The sequence below is a fragment of the Hylobates moloch genome, unplaced genomic scaffold, assembly GCF_009828535.3.
Source record: "Hylobates moloch isolate HMO894 unplaced genomic scaffold, HMol_V3 SCAFFOLD_19, whole genome shotgun sequence".
In the NCBI taxonomy this organism is placed as follows: domain Eukaryota; kingdom Metazoa; phylum Chordata; class Mammalia; order Primates; family Hylobatidae; genus Hylobates; species Hylobates moloch.
Window position 1 is genome coordinate 22187563 of NW_026652294.1, and position 5855 is coordinate 22193417.

Below are 5855 nucleotides of genomic sequence, written 5' to 3' on the forward strand. Positions count from 1 at the left end.
CACGCCTGGCCCATGGTTTCTTTCTTGGCCATTTTTGGTTTTTGTTTTGTTTTGTTTTTTGAGACAGTCTTTTTTCTTTTTTTTTTTTGAGTCAGAGTCTCACTCTGTCGCCAGGCTGGAATGCAGTGGCGCAATCTTGGCTCACTGCAACCTCCGCCTCCCAGGTTCAAGTGATTCTCCTGCTTCAGCCTCCTGAATAGCTGGAACTACAGGTGCACACCACCACACCCAGCTAATTTTTGTATTTTTAGTAGAGACGGGGTTTCACCATGTTGGCCAGGATGGTCTCTATCTCTTGACCTTGTGATTCGCCCACTTGGCCTCCCAAAGTGCTGGGACTACAGGCATGAGCCACTGTGCCTGACCAAGACAGAGTCTTATTCTGTTGCTCAAGCTGGAGTGCAGTGGTGAGATCTGGGCTCACTGCCACCTCTGCCTCCCAGGTTCAAGCGATTCTCCTACCTCAGCCTCCCAAGTAGCTAGGATTACAGGCGTCTGCCACCACACCTGGCTAAATTTTGTAATTTTAGTAGAGATGGGGTTTCACCATGTTGACCAGGCTGGTCTCGAACTCCTGACCTCAAGTGATCTGTCCACCTCAGCCTCCCAAAGTGCTGGAATTACAGGCATGAGCCACCATGCCTGGCCCCTTTGCCATTTTTTAATTGGGTTGGTTTTTGGGGTTTTTGTTTTTTGGGGGGTTTTTTGGTGGTGGTGAGTTATTGGAACTTTTTATATAATGTGGATATTAAATCGTTACCAGATATATGATTTGCAAAAATTAGCTTCCATTCTCTGGGTTACCTTTTCACTCTCTTGATAGTATCCCAGCTGGGCGTGGTGGCTTACACTTGTAATCCCAGCACTTTAGGAGGCCAAGACAGGAGGTTCGCTTGAGCCCAGGAGTTTGAGACCAGTCTGAGCAAGATGGGGTGAAACCCCATCTCTACAAAAAAATTCAAAAATTAGCCAGGCATGGTGCCACACGCCTGTAGACCCAACTACTCAGGACGCTGAGGTGGGAGGATAGCTTGCTTGAACCTGGGAGGTGAAGGCTGCAGTGAGCCGAGATCACACCACTGCGTTCCAGCCTGGGCAACAGAGGGAAACTCTGTCTCAAACAAACAAACAACAACAACAACTACAAAACCCATAATATCCTTTGATACTTTTTAACTTTGATGAATTGCAATCTATTTGTTTTTTCTTTTGGTGTCACATTTAATAAATTTTTGTCAAATCCAACATCATGAATATTTGCCCCTATATTTTCATCTAAGAGTTTTTGTGGTTTTAGTTCTTAGATGTAGGTCTTTCATCCTTTTTTTTTTTTGAGATGGAGTCTCACTCTGTCACCCCAGGCTGGAGTGCCGTGGCACGATCTTGGCTCACTGCAACCTCCGCCTCCCAGGTTCAAGCGATTCTCCTGCCTCAGCCTCCTGAATAGCTGGGGCTACAGGCATGTGCCACCATGCCCGAATAATTATTGTATTTTTAGTAGAGACGGGGTTTTGTCATGTTGGTCAGGATGGTCTCGAATTCCCGACCTCCCAAATTGCTGGGATTACAGGCATAAGCCACCATGCCTGGCCTACTTCCTACTTTGTTTTTTGTTGTTCCTGTTGTTTTTTGTTTGTTTTGTTTTTGTTTTCGTTTTTGAGACACAGTCTCCCTCTCTCCCCCAGGCTGGAGTGCAGTGGCGCGATTTCAGCTCACTGCAACCTCCACCTCCCGGGTTGAAGCGATTCTTCTGCCTCTACCTCCTGAGTAGCTGGGACTGCAGGCATGTACCACCAATCCTGGCTTTTTTTTTTTTTTTTTTGAGATGGAGTTTCGCTCTTGTTTCCCAGGCTGGAGTGCAATGGCACAACCTCGGTTCAGTGCAACCTCCGCCTCCCGGGTTCAGGTGATTCTCCCGCCTCATCCTCCTGAGTAGCTGGGATTCCAGGCATGCGCCACCACACCCGGCTAATTTTGTATTTTTAGTAGAGACAGGGTTTTACCATTTTGGTCAGGCTGGTCTCGAACTCCTGACCTCAGGTGATCTGCCCACCTCGGCCTCCCAAAGTGCTGGGATTACAGGTGTGAGCCACCGTGCCCAGCCTACCTTGTTTTTTAAGATATTACCTCCCTTGCAAGTTGTCAAGAGAATGAGAGATGAAAGTGAAGTGCCTGCCACAGAGCTGGACACATAGTAGGTGCCTAACAAACAGCAGCTCTCCCTAGGAGAAGGCTGGTTCAGTCCCTTCAGGTTGAAAGGACCAGAGACTTCCTCAGGTTCCCTCAGGCACACTGGTAGCACAGCAGGCTCACAGGAAATTCTCCCTGTCTGCGCAATCTGGCCTGGGAGACTGGAATGTCGCTCAGTAGGCCACAGGCCTCCATCTGGTTGTCCCTGCAGAAGTGTCCGCTGCTTCTCAGCACCCACAGCAGATTTTTATTGCTGCTTCTCTTTTCTTCTAGTGCCACAGTCTAAATTTAGATTCCCCTAAAGAAGAGCCTGAGACGAGAACTTGGTAGCTTATTTTGGAGTTGATTCCAGGAAGCACAGCGCGGGAGAGGGAATGAGAGACAGGGGAGTGAGGAAAGCCACTGAGCGGGTCACCTCTGCGGACAACTGGGCTCAGTCCCCTGCCGGGCCCGCTGGGGGGTGGTGCAGAGCACAGCACAGCACTGCACGCCCAGGGATGGGAAGCCCAGGTACTGAGCCAGGCCCTGGAGGTTTTAAATCCCTGGCCCTTCTGGGTTACCCTGTATAAAAGGCCGAGCAAGTGTTCACTGGTCCAGAAAAAAAACCCTCAGGCTGAGAAGCAGAGAGATGGGGGTACTGAAGTGAAGCTTGTGTGTGCAGGGAACCACCACCTACACCTGCAGGTGGACTGAGAAGGCCCAAGGGGATACAGCACAGGGGACCAACAGCTCCTGGAACCACCACGGCCTCTCCACTGCCTTACTCCTGCGTACTCCTGCATGCTGAAAGCTTCTACTGCCTCAACTTCTACTTTTAGCTGTCATCTCTTCGGATCTCTAGGTTTCTGTGTCTCTGCTGCACAAATCTCCATGTAAGCCTTGCATTTCATCTGTCCATGAGAAACAGGTGATCAGGCAGGACTGTTCACACTAGCCCAGCTCGCAGGGCATTGACCTCTAGAGATGGCTGCCCTTGCCACAGTCACCTGATCCTCTTCCAGTCCATGTGTCTGAAGTCCGAGGAATAGAGCATAACAACTTGTTCATAAAAACAATTTGTGGGACGCCTGTAATCCCAGCACTTTGGGAGGCCAAGGTGGGTGGATCATTTGAGGTCAGGAGTTTGACACCAGCCTGGCCAACATGGTGAAACCCCGTCTCTACTGAAAATACAAAAATTAGCTGGGCGTGGTGACGGGTGCCTGTAGTCCCAGGTACTCAGGAGGCTGGGGTAGGAGAATCGCTTGAACCTGGGAGATGGAAGTTGCAGTGAGCCAAGATCGTGCCATTGCACTCCAGCCTGGGCGACAGAGCAAGACTCTGTCTCAAAAAGAAAAAGAAAAAAAATTTCTGACACCTTTTCTAGTCGGGGCTGTGGAGTGGCAGCACCCAGGGTCTCCTGGATGGCTGATCCGTAGTAAGTACTGTTACCTCCTTTACAAATGAGTATGGGGCTCAGAGTATTGGAGAGACTGTGCCTGGAGGCCGATTTGGACCTGAGCGCAGTCTCCTGACTCCAAATCTCATGTTCTTTCCACTGAATGACTTGACCTCTTATGCAGGGAACAAACTCTCCAGGTGTTGAGTATTATGAAATCTTCCTATTTGGAGCTGGGCGCGGTAGCTCACGCCTGTAATCCCAGCACTTTCGGAGGCTGAGGCGGGCGGATCACCTGAGGTCAGGAGTTCAAGACTAGCCTGACCAACATGGTGAAACCCCGTCTCTACTAAAAATACAACAATTAGCCATGTGTGGTGGCCGGCACCTGTAGTCCCAGCTACACGGGAGGCTGAGGCAGGAGAATTGCTTGAACCTGGGAGGCGGAGGTTTCAGTGAGCTGAGATCATGCCACTGCACTCCAGCCTGGGCAACAGACGAAGACTCCATAAAAAAAAAAAAAAAAAAAAAAAGAAGAAATTTTCCTATTTCGGATGTGGGTGTGGGAGTCATCATCTCCCGATAGAAAGGGATCTGCCCAGGGAACCTCAGGCTTTCCAGGGCTCTGGGTTCCTGGGTGGCAGAGCACCTGGGTAGATGTGCACTAAAGCCAGAATAAATAAACCTATACCTCTTGAGTCAGATTAAATACAACCTTTTCCTGCCAGGCGCAGTGGCTCACGCCTGTAATCCCAGCACTTTGGGAGGCTGAGGTGGGCGGATCACGAGGTCAGGAGATCGAGACCATCCTGGCTAACACAGTGAAACCCCATCTCTACTAAAAATACAAAAAATTAGCCGGGCATGGTGGCAGGCACCTGTAGTCCCAGCTACTCAGGAGGCTGAGGCAGGAGAATGGCGTGAACCAGGGAGGCGGAGGTTGCAGTGAGCGGAGATCGCACCATTGCACTCCAGCCTGAGTAACAGAGCGAGACTCCGTCTGAAAAAATAATAATAATAAATACAACCATTTATGAAATTCTAGTGGAGGCGAGTCATAGTAGACATCAAAGATTTCAGAAAAATTTGTGAGAGAAAAGCCGTAGACTGAAAAGAATTCTATGTATTCCCTTAAATATTTCTGGGAACTGGGGTGAGCTACTGGTACCAGTCAGGTTCCTGGTGGCAAACAGAAGAGACCAACTGGTAGCTTGTGCAGGAAGGGGATTTATTGGGAGACCATCAGATAGCTCAGCAAATGGCACGAAGGGCTGGACAAGGGATTACACACCTGTGATCCCATCTCTTTGGGAGGCCAAGGTGGAAGGATTGCTTCAGCACAGGTGTTCGAGACCAGCCTGGGAAACATGGTGAAACCCTACCTCTACAAAAAAATACAAAGATTAGCCAGGTGTGGTGGCACATGCCTGTAGTTCCAACTACTTGGGAGACTGAGGTGGGAGGATCACCTGAGCCCGAGGAGGTCAAGGCTGCAGTGAGTCATGATCATGTCACTGCACTCCAGCCTAGGTGACAGAGCAAGATCCTGTCTCAAAAACAAACAAACAAAATGAACAAATGGCAGGAAGTCTAGAGAAGAAACTTAGGGAAAAAAAAGGCCAAATCAAGAGGGACAATAAGGCAGCTGAGACAAAACCACAGGAACTGTCGGCCGATACCGCCACTCCTGGACACTCATCATGGCCTGCAAGCAGGTGGCCCCTGTGACACTCACTGCCCACCACTGGCCCCTAATCTCACCCTTTATATAGGAGCCTCTCAGATTGACCCAGTCTGTGTCACATGTCCACGCCGGCTGCCCAGGGTGGGTGGCAGGAGGTGATGCCTGATCGGTTTCTCAACTTGTCACTTCCAACCCTCTGCAGGAACTCAGAGGCTCTGCTCGGTGAAACCCTGTATTCCCTAGCCACTGGCCCCTGGCCCTATTTCTCTTTTCTTTTCTTTTTTTTTTTTTTTTTTGAGATGGAGTCTTACTCTGTCACCCAGGCTGGAGTGCAATGGCATGATCTCGGCTCACTGCAACCTCCGCCACCCGGATTCAAGCGATTCTCCTGCCTCAGCTTCCCAAGTATCTGGGATTACAAGCAAGCGCTACTACGCTCAGCTAAATTTTGTACTTTTTTTTTTTTTTTTGAGACAGAGTCTTGCTCTGTCTCCCAGGCTGGAGTGCAGTGGCGCAATCTCGGCTCACTGCAAGCTCCACCTCCCGGGTTCACGCCATTCTCCTGCCTCAGCCTCTCCGAGTAGCTGGGACTACAGGCGCCCG